The sequence below is a fragment of the Aquarana catesbeiana genome, linkage group LG11 (assembly GCF_042186555.1).
Source record: "Aquarana catesbeiana isolate 2022-GZ linkage group LG11, ASM4218655v1, whole genome shotgun sequence".
Lineage (NCBI taxonomy): Eukaryota > Metazoa > Chordata > Amphibia > Anura > Ranidae > Aquarana > Aquarana catesbeiana.
In genome coordinates this window covers 230,635,136-230,651,374 of record NC_133334.1, presented here as the reverse complement: position 1 = coordinate 230,651,374, position 16,239 = coordinate 230,635,136, and positions in this window count along the sequence as shown.

The window sequence follows — 16,239 nt, the reverse complement described above, 5'->3', positions numbered from 1 at the left end:
TCTAACTGATGTTATAGCGTCCTGATGACCAATGATAGTGTATAAAGATCTGACATCAGTCGTAACACGTATACTGTTACTATTGCAGGGAAGGTCTTCCCAAAATCTCAATGATGTGCTTAGTGTCTCTAAGAAAGGCTGTGGTCTCAGAGACTGGAGGTTTAAGAAAAAAAAAAAAACTATATATTGTCCAAGTTGTGCAGACAATGCCATTCACAATTGATCTCCCAGGAGGAAGCTGAGGATCCTTGTGAATTTTCGACAAAAAGTATATAATCAGCGTCCTGCATCCACATCTGTGCCACCTCATCAGTGCACATCTGTGCCACCTCATCAGTGCAATCAATCAGTGCACAACTGTTCCGCCTCATCAGTGCCTATCTGTTCCACCTCATCAGTGCACATCTGTGCCACCTCAGTGCCCATCTGCGCCATCTCATCAGTGCCATAAATCAGTCCCCATCTGTGCCGCCTCAGTACACATCTGTGCAATCAATCAGTGCCCATCTGTGCAGCTTCATCAGTGCCCATCTGTGCCGCCTCATCAGTACCCATCTGTGCCACCTCATCAGTGCATATCTGTGTAATCAGTGCACATCTGTGCTGCCTCATCAGTGAACATCTGTGCAGCCTCATCAGTGCCGCCTCATCAGTGCACATCTGTCAGACTTCCACGTAGCAGACAGGCGAGCCCAATGTAGCAGGGGAAGGTCTCCCTTACGTATCTGGTTCCCGGCCCCTGGTAGTATGGACAGGAGGCACGGGAGTACAGAATGGTATGAGAGCCTGGTGGGTTTAGCTGCAGAAGGATCCCGGTAAAGGTGGTTATGGAGATCTACAGTAACTGAAGCACAGGCAGCAGATGCAGAGCAGGAGGGGAGCAGGCAGGTCGGGTCACAGGCAGAGGTCGGCAACAGGCGGGCAGCGTAGTACAGAGGAGCAGGCAGATTCGTAGTCAGGACAGTCCGGGATCAGTGGCAGGCAGCAAGCAAGGAGGAATCAAAGACAGGCCGGTGGTCAGGAGATCAGGTTCAACAGGAAACAGGAAGCTGGTGCAGGGATACAGGAAGCTGAAGATCGGACAGCACCGAGCCCCCTGTGCAGACGGCCTAAATAGGCAGGTTGGCGCCAAACACCGGGCGCGCGTGCACGCCGACGCGCGCCCCCGCACACACGCACATGCCCGCACACCGGCACCCGCGGCGGCGCGCCTCAACGCACCGCGATGCCTACCAACAGCGCGTCTGCCCAAGGGAGCTCTCTGACAGTGCCCCCACCTCAAGGGCAGCCTTCGGATGTCCAACTGTGCCAATCTGGCGGCATGAGTACTCCTGAAAGTCCTCAGAAGCTCTTCGGCATGTAAGTTGCCCTCTGGCTCCCAGGAGTTATCCTCCGGTCCGTACCCCCTCCATTTGATCAGATACTGCATCTGGTTGCGTCTCCTCCTACAATCCAATATAGCCTCCACTTCGAATTCTTCTTTATTATCAACAATTATGGGCTCTGGTGGGTCAGTACTTCAGCCAGCAAAGGTGTTGGGTATAACAGGCTTCAACAATGAGATGTGAAAGACCGGATGGATCTTCAGAGTACTGGGTAAGTTGAGTTCGTAGGCCACATTGTTAATTCTCTTCTTGACTGAGAACGGGCCCATGAATTTGGGACCCAATTTCCTTGAAGGACAGGCCATTCTTACATTGGTCGTGGACAACCAAACCTGGTTGCCAGGTTCCAGGATGAGCTCTCCCCACCTCTTCCTGTCAAACATCCTCTTATTATACTCTTGGGTCTTGGCCATGGTTTCCTGCAAGAGTTTGTTGTTAGAAAGAAAAAAGTCCATGGTGTCAGAAACTGCAGGGATCGTACACTTGGGTAAAGACCTGGGCAGGAAGGACGGGTGGAAGCCGTAGTTGGCAAAAAAGGGTGTTTGCTTAATGGCCGAATGTAGAGTTATTATAGGAGAACTCCGCAATTGGCAGGAGAGAGACCCAGTCATCCTGTGAGAAAGATGAAAAACAGCGGAGGTATTGCTCCAGAGTTTGATTAGTCCTCTCCGTCTGCCCATTAGTCTGGGGATGGTAAGCAGAGGAGAGTGCCAGCTCGATTTCCAGGGAGTCACAGAGAGCCTTCCAGAACCGAGAGGTGAACTGAACACCACGATCCGATATAATATTTGCTGGGACTCCGTGTAACCTGACGATTTCTTTAATGAAGACCCTTGCTGTCTCCATGGCCGAAGGCGTTCCCTTCATAGGCAAAAAGTGAGCCATCTTGGTTAAACTGTCTACGACGACAAAAATGGTAGAGAAGCCTTCTGCCTGAGGAAGCTCTACAATAAAATCCATTGATATCATCTTCCACGGTCTTTCTGGGACGGGTAATGGTTTTAGCAGACCCCAGGGTCTAGTTCGGCTATTTTTGCTTCGAGCACAGATAGCACAAGATTCGACATAGTTCTTGCAATCGTTTGCCAAGAGGCCACCAAAAAGTGCGCTGCACTAATTCGGTTGTCTTTAGCACACCGAAATGTCCAGCCATCTTGTGATTATGGCAGAGCTCTAGCACTGCCACCCTCAAATCTTCAGGGACCACGATTTTACCCTTGTGCCACAAAAGACCATCCTGGGCCCTCACTTCCTCTCCGGAACTTGGGGTCCAATTTGCAGAGGCTTGTTTTATGCGGGATAGTAGATCTTCTTGAGGTAACAGAAAATTTCCGGATGGAAGAATGGTGTCCGGATGCACAGGTTTGCCGGAATCAGGGAACATACGGGACAGAGCATCCGGCTTGGTATTTTTGGAACCAGGTCTGTATGTTATATGGAACTGAAATCTGGAGAAAAATAGGGCCCACCTCGCTTGCCGAGGTTTCAGTCTCTTGGCTGTTCGGAGATACTCCAGATTTTTATGGTCCGTATAGACCAGGATAGGATATGCTGCACCCTCCAGTAAATAATGCCACTCCTCCAAGGCGGATTTGATGGCCAGAAGCTCCCGATCACCCACATCGTAATTTCTCTCCGCGGAAGAGAGTTTGCGGGAGAAAAAGGCCACTGGGTAGAGAAGGGTCTTTGGGCCTTGCCGTTGGGACAGAACAGCTCCGACTGCAACCTCTGAAGCATCCACTTCCAGGACGAATGGTAGGGCAGGATCTGGGTGTTTCAAGATTGAAGCAGAAGTGAACAGCTCCTTGAGTTTTTCAAAGGCGGATTGTGGCTTAGGGGACCACTGGAATCGGTTCCCTTGTTTGGTTATTTCAGTGATGGGGGCAATTATTGCAGAAAAGCCCCTAATGAACTTCCTGTAAAAGTTCGAGAAGCCAATGAACCTTTGAACCCCTTTCTTATCGGAGAGAGCGGGCCACTCCAGAATGGCTGATACCTTTTGCGGATCCATTTTTATACCTTCAACGGAAATGATTAGGCCTAAAAACTGGATACTTTGAAGTTCAAACTGGCATTTTTCTGGTTTAGCGTAAAGTCCATGCTGCCTGAGACGAGCCAACACATTTCTGACGTGCCTGCGATGATCGGAGACTAAGGAGGAGAAGATCAAAATATCGTCTAAGTAGACAATAACATATAGATCCAAGAAGTCACGGAAAATGTCATTAACAAAGTGTTGGAACGTAGCAGGTGCGTTGCACAGGCCGAAGGGCATAACAAGGTATTCGTAATGTCCAAATCTGGTGCGAAAAGCTGTCTTCCACTCATCTCCTTCACGAATACGGATCAAGTTGTAGGCACCACGGAGATCTAACTTGGAAAAGATCACTGCGGATCCCAATCTCTGGAAGAGTTCAGGCACTAAAGGCAAAGGGTAACGATTCTTGATTGTTACTTTGTTCAGCTCCCGATAATCAATACAAGGACGTAAGGAATGGTCATTTTTCTCCACGAAGAATATACCAGCCCCGGCCGGAGAGGTAGATGGACGGATAAATCCCTTCTTCAGGTTCTCATCGATATATATTTTTAAGGTGTCCAACTCCTGCTCTGTTAGTGGGAAAATCCTCCCAAAGGGAACTTCTGCTCCAGGTAATAGCTCGATTAGGCAATCGTAAGGCCTGTGGGGAGGTAAAGTCTCTACTCCTTTCTTTCTGAAAACGTCCAGAAAGTCCCAGTAGGGTGCAGGGACCAACTGTTGTAACTCAGACTCAGCGTCCAAACAGAGTAGTCGGGTAGTCTCAGCAGGACTGGTATGTAGACAGTGTTGCCGGCAATAGTCAGAAAGGAACTTGACTTCTCCACTAGACCAGTCAATGCTGGGGTTATGGGCCTGTAACCATGGCATCCCAAGTATGATGGAGAAAAGAGGGGAGGAAATGGCATCCAGGCGCAGGAGTTCTTGATGGTTAGAGCCCATGGTGGCTAACAAAGGGATGGTTTCCTGCGTGACGGGACCGGAACGAAGAGAGGAACCATCAGCGAGGTGTACAGAAAGTCCCCGAACTTTAGACTGGAGAGGGATGTGATGGTTGGCAGCAACGATTAGGTCAATGAAACAGCTGCAGGCTCTTGAATCAATTATGACTGTAGCTGGCATAGTCTTTCCTGGGAGCTGTAGGGTGATAGAGAGAGCAAGATGATTAGTAGGTTTAGAGAGAGCAGAAGCACAAATTGAAGATATTGGCAGCGACTTAGGTGACTTACGTGTCTTGTTTGGGCAAGACCTCACATAGTGTCCAGGCTCCCCGCAGTACATGCAGAGGTTGTTAACTCTTCTGCGTTGGCGTTCTTCTGGATTGAGAGAGGGACGGAACAGACCGAGTTGCATTGGCTCAGAGGTATCAAGAACCGGTGCGGCCGGTGCCGGGAAGGGCTGGCTGGGAGAGCTTGGAACCTTGGGTAACATCCAGGTAGGGCGGAATTGGCTGGAAGACCTCTCGGAGCGACGCTCTCTGAGGCGTCGGCCGATCTGGATAGACAGGTTGATGAGTTCATCCAGGGTTTGGGGTACACCGACCCGTGCTAACTCATCCTTCAGAGGATCAGACAATCCCATGCGGAATTGGTAACGTAAGGCCGCATCATTGCAACCAGTGTCGGAGCTCCACCGCCTAAATTCCACCACATAGTCCTCTGCGGCTGTACGCCCTTGTTGAAGGGCGTGCAAGGCGGCTTCAGCAGTCGCCGTCACCTGGGGGTCCTCATACAACTGGGACATGATGGTAAAGAAAGCATCAAGGTTGTCCAGAGCTCCAGATTTCTGCTCCAGGAGGCGATGAGCCCAGGTCTGTGGTTCACCCGATAAGAGGGAGATTACGAAGCCCACCTTGGTTGCCTCCAGGGAGAAGGTGCGAGGTTGCAGGGCGAAGTATAGCTCGCAGGCATTGCGAAAAGCCCGGAATTTACTGCGGTCACCGGTAAACCTCTCGGGTATGGTTACCCTAGGCTCCGGGGGTAGCATAACCACTGAGGGTGCGGATGTTGCTCCGGCCGATGAGGAGGCTTGTGGACGGGTTGGAGCTGACAGGACTTGAACTTGTTCTTCCAACCTTGTGTAGCCTTCCTGTTGGCTCTTCACGGCTTGTGTAAGACCCGCCAGGTGTCTACACAGTTCCTCCATGGAGGAGGTCCCCTGCTCGGGCTCAGACATGGCTGTCCGATACTATCAGACTTCCACGTAGCAGACAGGCGAGCCCGATGTAGCAGGGGAAGGTCTCCCTTACGTATCTGGTTCCCGGCCCCTGGTAGTATGGACAGGAGGCACGGGAGCACAGAATGGTATGAGAGCCTGGCGGGTTTAGCTGCAGAAGGATCCTGGTAAAGGTGGTTATGGAGATCTACAGTAACTGAAGCACAGGCAGCAGATGCAGAGCAGGAGTGGAGCAGGCAGGTCGGGTCACAGGCAGAGGTCGGCAACAGGCGGGCAGCGTGGTACAGAGGAGTAGGCAGATTCGTAGTCAGGACAATTCGGGATCAGTGGCAGGCAGCAAGCAAGGAGGAATCAAAGACAGGCCGGTGGTCAGGAGATCAGGTTCAACAGGAAACAGGAAGCTGGTGCAGGGATAAAGGAAGCTGAAGATCGGACAGCACTGAGCCCCCTGTGCAGACGGCCTAAATAGGCAGGTTGGAGCCAAACACCGGGGGCACGTGCACGCCGACGCGCGCCCCCGTACACACGCACGCGCCCGCACACCGTCACCCGCGGCAGCGCGCCTCAACGCACTGCGATGCCTACCAACAGCGTGTCTGCCCAAGGGAGCTCTCTGACAACATCTGTTCCACCTCATCAGTGCACATCTGTTCCACCTCATCAGTGCACATCTGTTCCACCTCATCAGTGCCCATCTGTGCCACCTCATCATTGCCCCTCTGTGCCACCTCAGTGCCCATCTGTGCTCATCAGTACCGCCTCATCAGTGCCCATCAGTGCAGGCTTAGCACACACCTGTGTAGTCGCATCATCACCAGCAAGCATGTCCAAAAGAGGCTTTTCCGCTGAGGAGGCGTACCAGATACTTTCCCAGGCCGACGAGAGCAACGGGGAGCTCTCTTGTTCGGATTCCATTTCAAACTCCGATTCTGAGTTGGACGTCAATTATGAGCCAGTCCTCAGAAGTGGAACACTGAGTGACTCAGAGGATGAAGATATTCGGCCCGCCAAACGAAGGCGTTCTAGTGAGGAGGCAGTGGCATCCACCAGCACCGCAGTGCCTTCCACCAGCACCGCAGTGCCTTCCACCAGCACCGCAGTGCCATCCACCAGCACTGCAGTGCCATCCACCAGCACCGCAGTACCTCGGTAAGAAAGGCCAAGGACCCATGCCAGCCTTCCCTATGCCCTTCAAAACCCCTTGTGGCTTTCTCCTAATTCAGGAGAAGCCAACATTCCCCCTTTCACTGCCCAGCCAGGAGTCCAGGTGGACACTGAAAATTTTTCCCCAATCAATTTTTTTTATTTAATTTTTACAGAGGACATGCTATCAATAATTGTGGCCCAGTGCAACCTTTATGCACAGCAATTTATTTTAAATAATCCAACTTCCTATTATGCCCGTCCCTACGAGTGGAGAGACCTAACGGTGGAGGAGTTGAAGGTTTTTTTAGGCCTCACATTTTGTATGGGACTCACCAAAAAAAACACCTTGAATTCCTATTGGTCAACCCACCCCATCCACCACATGCCAATCTTCTCCAAGGTAATGCCCAGAACCAGATACCTAATGATAATGAGGTTCCTTCAATTCAATGATAACACCCAGTGCCCTCCCCGAAATGACCCAAATTATGACAGGCTTTTCAAAATTCGGCCAATATTAAATTATTTTTCTGAAGTATTCCCCCAGCTGTTTACCCCGGACCAACACAAATGTGTGGATGAGTCCCTTGTTAAATTTAGTGGCAGGTTTAAAATCCAAAAATTTATTCCCAGCAAAAGGGCCCGCTAAGGGGTGAAGGTATACAAATTATGTGACCGAGTCACAGGGTACATGTATGCCTTCAAAGTGTACGAAGGGAAGGACACCCGGCTGCAACCCCCTAATTGCCCAGACGACAAGCGGGAAAATTGTTTGGGACCTGATATACCCCCTACTGGAGAAAGGCTACCACCTGTACGTAGACAACTTCTACACATCTCTGCCCCTGTTCCACAACCTTCACCGGAAGAAGACGCCTGCATGTGGCACCGTAAAACGGAACCGCAAGGGCTTTCCTCAAAGTCTTGTCAATAAGAGGTTGAGGAAAGGAGAAATGGCAAGTCTGCGGAACAAGGAGATTTTGGCAGTGAAGTGGAGGGACAGAAGGGATGTCTACATGTTGTCTTCGATCCACAATGAAACCTTCGTAGAAATCCCTAGAAGAAATGGCCCCATCCAAAAACCAAAATGCGTTTATGAATATAATTTGTTTATGGGGGGAGTCGACTTCAATGACCAAATGTTGGAACCATACCTTGCCACAAGACGGACATACCATTGGTATAAGAAAGTCGCAATTAATTTTTTTCAATTGGCCATATACAACTCATATGTAATTTACTGCAACTCCACCTAAAACCCCAAACGCTTCCTTGGCTACCAGGAGGAAATTTACACTGCCCTTATATTCCCGAACGCCCCCCCAGAAAACATCCGATCAGATGCTCTTAGTCGACTCTCCGAACGCCACTTTCCAGATAGACTCCCTCCCAGACCAACAGGCCAGCAACATAAAAAAAAATGTAAGGTGTGTACCAGAGCAGGAGTCAGAAGAGACACATCTTATTACTGTGCCCAATGTCCTTCCGAATCAGGCCTAGGTGAATGTTTTCGCCGTTAACATACTTCAATAAATTATTAGTGGAGTATGGTAAACGTAATCCTCAGTTCCTGCCTTCACACACCTTCACACCCCTTATGCCACTGCCTGCTCTGTAACTGACCCTGGCTTGTTATTCGACCACGCTTCTGCCTGCCGATTCTGTACATACCGCTGCCTGATCTGGAACTGACCCTGGACTGTTATTCGACCATGCTTCTGCCTAACGATTCTGAACATAACGCTGCCTAATCTGGAACTGACCCTGGACTGTTATTCGACCATGCTTCTGCCTAACGATTCTGTACATACCTCTGCCTGATCTGGAACTAACCTTGGACTGTTTGACCATGATATTATGATGAAGAAAACTATTTTTTTTGTTTTCTCATTCCTAGATTAGGGTCTGGAAACTCGGAGGCTTCAAAGAGATTTGAGTGGGAGAAGCTTCTACCCCTGTCCCCATTCTGTCCTGAACGAGGCCCTACTTCTGCCTGCTGGCTGTAGGACTTACTGCCATTATGTCCCTGCCTGTTGCACTGACCATACCACATGTTCCTGCCTACTACCAGGACCAATATTTATGGCACTTCTGACAATATCTCTGCCTGCACTAACCCTGGACTGTATATGGACAGTATCCCTGCCTGCTGCCTGGACAATTGTGTTTGCCGTTGCTGACCAAGTCCCTGCCTGCTGCCTGGACCAGTGCTATCCTCCTGTGTACAACTGCGCTACTACAACCACAGGTAATCTTTTGTTTACACTTTGCTCAGCATAATGTATTTTGGGGTGTAATTCTTGGTATGTGCATGCTATATGTCCCTGGAACACCTGACGGTGTTCCTTGCATGTTGGATCTCTGTATGTGGTCAGGCTGTGTAGAAGTCTGACACATGTGGTATCGCCATACTCAGGAGGATTATAAGGTAATTGCCACATAAATAAGAAGAGATAAACTGTTAGTGGGTACCTTCATCCTTCAATTGTAAAGTTGGAGAAGTCCCTGCCATTCCTCCCCAATCCCCCCCCATTACTATACTCAGGAGGAGTAGCAGAATGTATTTTGGAGATATCTTATAAATGGACAACTTTGTGTAAAAAAAAAATGCGTTTTCATTTTTTTCCACATTTTCCAAAAACTTCTGGAAAAAAATGAACCGTTCGAAAGACTCATTATGCCTCATAGATTATACGTTGGGGTGTTAGCTTTCCAAAATGGGGTCATTTTGTGGGTGTTTCCATTGTCCTGGTGCTCCAGGGCCTTCAAAAGTGTTAGAGCCCTTTCACACTGGGGTGGGGGGCGGCGTCGGCGGTAAAACGCCGCTATTATTAGCGGCGTTTTACCGTCGGTATGCGGCCGCTAGCGGGGCGGTTTTACCCCCGCTAGCGGCCGAGAAAGGGTTAAATACCACCACAAAGCGCCTCTGCAGAGGTGCTTTGCCGGCGGTATAGTCCGCGCCGTCCCATTGATTTCAATGGGCAGGAGCGGTAAAGGAGCGGTATACACACCGCTCCTTCACCGCTCCAAAGATGCTGCTGGCAGGACTTTTTTTACCGTCCTGCCAGCGCATCGCTCCAGTATGAAAGCCCTCGGGGCTTTCACACTGGAATGCAAGCAGCGGCACTTTCGGGTCGGTTTGCAGGCGCTATTATTAGCGCAATAGTGCCTGCAAACCGCCCCAGTGTGAAAGGGCTCTAATAGGTAGTTGAGAAATGAGATGTGTAATTTTTGCTCCTACAACAACAAGGAGAGGGGCGCCTCTGAGTATATATCATAAACACATTTTATTAAAACAGCAATATCCACTCACATAAAAGTTGGAAGAGTTGCATTCAGGTCTGTTGGCTGGGCTGAAGAGATGCGGTGGAACTACAGGTCACAGCGGTTCCTGCAGGGCATGCCAAATCCAGAGGAGGAAGGATGAACTGGTGCAGCCTGGTGCAGTCTCTTACAGTTAATCGTCCAACACAAATCCTGCTGTACTAAGAGCCTGATGGTGTCCTGGATACAAGGATAAGGGTTCCAAGTGGGGGGAGAGTGACGAATGGCCGCATTCCTTTCTCAAGCATCTGATGTAGGTCAGTGCATGTAGGTCAGTGTGTGTCAGGTAGGTCAGTGTTTGTAGGTCAGGTAGGTCAGTGTTGGTCAGGTAGGTCAGTGTGTGTCAGGTAGGTCAGTGTAGGTCAGTGTGTGTCAGGTAGGTCAGTGTATGTAGGTCAGGTAGGTCAGTGTGTATCAGGTCAGTGTAGGTCAGTGTGTCAGGTAGGTCAGTGTGTGTCAGGTAGGTTAGGTAGGTCAGTGTGAGTCAGGTAGCTCAGTGTGTGTCAGGTAGGTCAGTGTATGTAGGTCAGTGTAGGTCAGTGTGTGTCAGGTAGGTCAGTGTGTGTCAGGTAGGTCAGTGTATGTAGGTCAGTGTAGGTCAGTGTGTGTCGTGTAGGTCAGGTAGGTCAGTGTGTGTCAGTGTGTGTCAGGTCAATGTAGGTCAGGTAGGTCATTGTGCGTCAGGTCAGTGTATGTCAGGTAGGTCAGTGTATGAAGGTCAGTGTAGGTCAATGTAGGTCAGGTAGGTCAGTGTGTGTCGTGTAGGTCAGTGTATGTAGGTCAGGTAGGTCAGTGTGTGTCAGGTCAGTGTATGTCAGGTAGGTTAGTGTGTACCTGGTCAGTGTAGGTCAGTGTGCGTCAGGTAGGTCAGTGTATGTAGGTCAGTGCAGGTCAGTGTATGTAGGTCAGTGTGTGTCAGGTAGGTCAGTGTGTGTCAGGTAGGTCAGTGTATGTAGGCAGTGCAGGTCAGGTAGGTCAGTGTGTGCCTGGTCAGGTAGGTCAGTGTAGGTCAGTGTGTCAGGTAGGTCAGTGTAGGTCAGTGTGTGTCAGGTAGGTCAGTGTATGTAGGTCAGTGCAGGTCAGTGTATGTAGGTCAGTGTATGTCGTGTAGGTCAGTGTATGTAGGTCAGGTAGGTCAGTGTGTGTCAGTGTGTGTCAGGTCAATGTAGGTCAGGTAGGTTATTGTGCGTCAGGTCAGTGTATGTCAGGTAGGTCAGTGTATGTAGGTCAGTGTAGGTCAATGTAGGTCAGGTAGGTCAGTGTGTGTCGTGTAGGTCAGTGTATGTAGGTCAGGTAGGTCAGTGTGTGTCAGGTCAGTGTATGTCAGGTAGGTCAGTGTGTGCCTGGTCAGGTAGGTCAGTGTAGGTCAGTGTAGGTCAGTGTGTGTCAGGTAGGTCGGTGTATGTAGGTCAGTGCAGGTCAGTGTATGTAGGTCAGTGTGCGTCATGTAGGTCAGTGTGTGTCAGGTAGGTCAGTGTATGTAGGCAGTGCAGATCAGGTAAGTCAGTGTGTGCCTGGTCAGGTAGGTCAGTGTAGGTCAGTGTGTCAGGTAGGTCAGTGTAGGTCAGTGTATGTAGGCAGTGCAGGTCAGGTAGGTCAATGTGTGTCAGGTAGGTCAGTGTATGTAGGTCAGTGCAAGTCAGTGTGTGTCAGGTAGGTCAGTGTGTGTCAGGTAGGTCAGTGTATGTAGGTCAGTGTGTGTCAGGTAGGTCAGTGTATGTAGGCAGTGCATGTCAGGTAGGTCAGTGTATGTAGGTCAGTGTGTGTCTGGTAGGTCAGTGTGTGTGTGTGTCAGGTAGGTCAGTGTGTGTCAGGTAGGTCAGTGTATGTAGGTCAGTGTGTGTCAGGTAGGTCAGTGTATGTAGGTCAGTGTGTATCAGGTAGGTCAGTGTATGTAGGTCAGTGTAGGTCAGTGTGTGTCAGGTAGGTCAGTGTATGCAGGTCAGTGTGTGTCAGGTAGGTCAGTGTGTGTCAGGTAGGTAGGTCAGTTTAGTGGTCAGCATTGATGGGCACTGGTAAACCAGGCAGCAACCAGCAAGTAAGCTTCCCCCCTGCCACACAACCCCTCCACCCAACCAAAAAACTCAGTGCCACTAGAGCCCCCCCCCCCCCCCCCGTGCCGGCCTTGGACTTTGGGCTGAAGCCCCTGGTCTTTTTGCCACCTAGCAACGCCCCTGGAGTTAGTGTACTATGGGGTTGATTTAATAAAGACAACTCCACTTTGCACTGCAAGTGCACTTGGAAGTGCAGTCCCTGTAGAACTGAGGGGAAGATCAAATGAGGGGAAGCCCTGCTCATTTCTATCATCCAGTCATGTGCAAGCAAAAATTTTGATTTTGATTTTCCTTGCATGTCCCCCTCAGATCTACAGTAACTGCACTTCCAAGTGCACTTGCTGTGCAAAGTGGAGTTGCCTTTAGTAAATAACCCCCCTGTTTCTTACTGAGCTCCTATCCCATCTCCTTCCCCCTTTTTCTACTTTGAGAAACGCACAGAGGGAATTTTTGCAATGTGTATGAAGCTGTATCTTTGAGAGTCATTTAATTTTGGAGTTAAGACCGTTGTGCAAAATAGAGAAGATAAATACTCAAATAGGTGAATATTGATATTTCCAATCTATTTCAGCAACTTCGGACTACAATATAAAATTATTTTGGAAAATCAATTGACACATTTCAAAAGATCAATAAGAGCAGTGGGGCACCATAAATTCTAAATGAATAGTTAAAGTAGAAACTGGGTTCCTTTAACCATTGTGGACTTATACACACGGTCGGATTTTCCGACGGGAAATGTTGAATGTGAGCATGTTGTCGGAAAGTCCGACCGTGTGTATGCTCCATCGAACATTTGCTGTCGGACTTTCCTCCAACAAATGTTTGCTAGCAGGTTCTCAAATTTTCCGCCAACAAAACTTTGTTGTCGGAAAGTCCGATAGTGTGTACACAAGTCCGTCGCACAAAAGTCCACGCATGTTCAGAAGCAGAAGAGGCCAGTCTTGTAAACTAGCGTTCGTAATGGAGAATTAACAATCATGACCTGATTCAACATCAAACTTTTTCATCTCTCATTCAGGGTTCTTCTCAATTTCACCCCTCTGTATCTGTATCATGCACTCCCTACTTTTCCTTCTCACAGTTGCATCCTCTCTCTTTAAAATCTCACTCCTTCACCCATCTTCTCTACCCCATAGCTTATATATATATCACCCTCACTCCTGTCTTCACCTTATTACTGCATTACTCCTGCTAATTCTGAACCCATATACCAATAAAACCTGCAGGCCACTGGGACGTATCCCCCCACATAAGTCACACTCCCATATCACCTCTCTGCTTCTCCTAACTTCTGGAGATATTTCCCCAAATCCTGGACCGCTGTCATTTAACTTCGGCCAACATACCCAGCACCCCCCATCCTCTGATAGCAGCCGCAATCCATGCAATCTCATTTTTATTCCTCTTCAGCCTAGAACCAATCTCCCCTTCTCCTGTGCCCTTTGGAATGCCCGCTCTGTTTGTAACAAACTCACCACCGTCCATGACCTATTTATCACTAACTCCCTGAACCTACTTGCAATTACTGAGACCTGGATTCAAGAATCTGACCTTCCTTCTCCTGCTTCTCTCCTATGGTGGCCTCCTGTGGACTCACTCTCCAAGGCCTAGTGGATGGAAAGGAGGTGGTGTTGGAATCCTCCTATCCCCTCAAAGCACTTTTCAGGTTCTTCATCCACCCCCCTCTCTGTCCCTCTCTTCATTTGAAGCTCACTGTATTCGTCTATTTTCTCCAGTTTCATTGAGAATTGCTGTGATCTATCGGCCCCCTGGACCGGTATCAAACTTCCTTGATGACTTCTCTGCCTGGCTACCCTACTTTCTCTCCTCTGAAATTCCAATAATCATTCTTGGTGACTTCAACATCCCTGTTAATCTTAACACTCCCGCTACATCTAAGCTGCTGAGCCTAACCTCCTCTTTTGACCTAAAACAATGGACAAGCGCTTCTACTCACTCTGTTGGCAACTGCCTTGACCTCATATTCTCCTACCTATGCACTCCGCACACCCTCTCCAATATTCCTTTTCCTCTCTCTGATCACCACCTTATTAGTTTCACTCTCTCCTTGCCTGCCTTCTCCTTGCCTTCCAACTACCAAACTATTACCCGTAGAAACCTTCGCCACCTTAACCCTTCTCTTTTTTTTCTGCAACAGATTGTCTCTACGATAAAATCTCATCCTTGTCCTGCTCCAACTTGGCCACTTCTGTCTACAACAGTTCACTGTCATCCACCCTGGATACCTTCGCCCCCCTCACTACGCACAGAATCAGGCCCCGACCGCTACAACCCTGACAGACAGACAATACCAGAAGCCTCAAAGAGCGTCTGTGGCATAAAACTAAGACACAGCAAGATTTCAGCCAATATAAATCTGCCCTCCAAAAATACCATTCCTGCCTGCACACTGCCAAACAGACCTACTTTATCACTCTCATTAACACCCTCTCATGCAGTCCCCGTCAACTCTTTTCTACCTTTACCACTCTACTTCGTCCTCCATTACCCCCACTTACTAACGTACTCACTGCCCAGGAGATTGCTAATCACTTTAAAAATAAGATTGAGACAATTCGTTTTGAGATCTCCGCTCTACAGACATCTCCCTCACTTTACACTCCTTGTCCTCCTGCACAACCAGCTACTATAGAGGAAGTCACTAAACTTTTTTCTAATGCCCACCTAACCTCCTGACCCTGTTCCTTCTCAAATACTACGGTCACCATCTGACTCAATCCTACACTCCTTAACTCATGTCTTCAACCTCTCACTCTCTACTGGCATCTTCCCCAACCCTCTAAAACATGCGCTAGTCACTCCCATACCAAAAAAGGCCTCAGACCCCACCAATCTTAACAACCTAGGACCCATCTCTTTACTCCCTTTTGCCTCCAAACTCCTTGAACTCCACCTCAATGAGAATAACCTTCTTGATCCCCTTCAGTCTGGATTTTGCCCACAGCACTCCACAGAAACTGCCCTCCTAAAACTCACAAACGACTTACTAACAGCCAAAACCAACGGTCATTATTCCATACTCTTACTCTTGGACCTTTCTGCTGCCTTTGATACAGTTGACCACCCCCTCCTCCTCAAAAAACTCAATTTGCTTGGTCTCCATGGCTGCACTCTTCGTTGGTTTGAATCTTACCTATCTCATCGCACCTTCAATATCACTTACAACTCCACTTCATCTACTCCAACTCCTCTTACCGTTGGGGCCCCCCCAAGGTTCTATCCTTGGACCTCTACTATTCTCGATCTACACGTCCTCCCTGGGTCAGCCTCCCATGGCTTTCACTACCTTTTATATGCTGATGACACCCAAATCTATCTCTCTGCCCCTCAGCTCACCCCATCAATCTCCTCACGCATCACTGATCTACTAACAGGCATATCAGCCTGGATGTCAAACCACTTCCTCAAACTGAATCTATCTAATCTATCTGAATCTCTTAATATTTCCTCTCCCACGTGCCCCCTCCCCTGACTTCTCTGTCAAGATCAATGCCACATCTATCAGTCCATCCCCACATGCCAGGGTGCTAATGGTAACCTTAGACTCTGAACTGTCCTTTCAGGCCCACATACAATTCCTGTCCAAATCATGTCGCCTTAGCCTCCGCAACATTTCCAGAATACGCCCCTTTTTAACTAATGACACCACCAAGCCTTTAATTCACTCCCTGGTCATCTCTCGCCTCGATTACTGCAACTCCCTCCTCTTGGATTACCATTACATAGACTATCTCCCTTCAGTCTATAATGAATGCTGCTGCAAGACTCATCCACCTTACTAACAATAATTTACAAAGCCATCCATAACTCTGCCCCCAGCTACATCACTAACCTAATCCCAAAATACCAACCAAGCCGATCTCTTCGGTCATCCCAAGACCTCTTGCTCTCTAGCTCCCTTGTCACCACCTCCCAGGCTTGCCTCCTGGATTTCTCCAGAGCTTCTTCCATCCTTTGGAACTACTTACACTAATCTGTCTGACTGTCTCCTAATCTATCCATCTTTAGACGATCCCTGAAAACCCTTCTCTTCAAAGAAGCCCATCCTGCTTCTAACTAACACTGTTTTACTTCCCCCATCAGCTCATCCCCC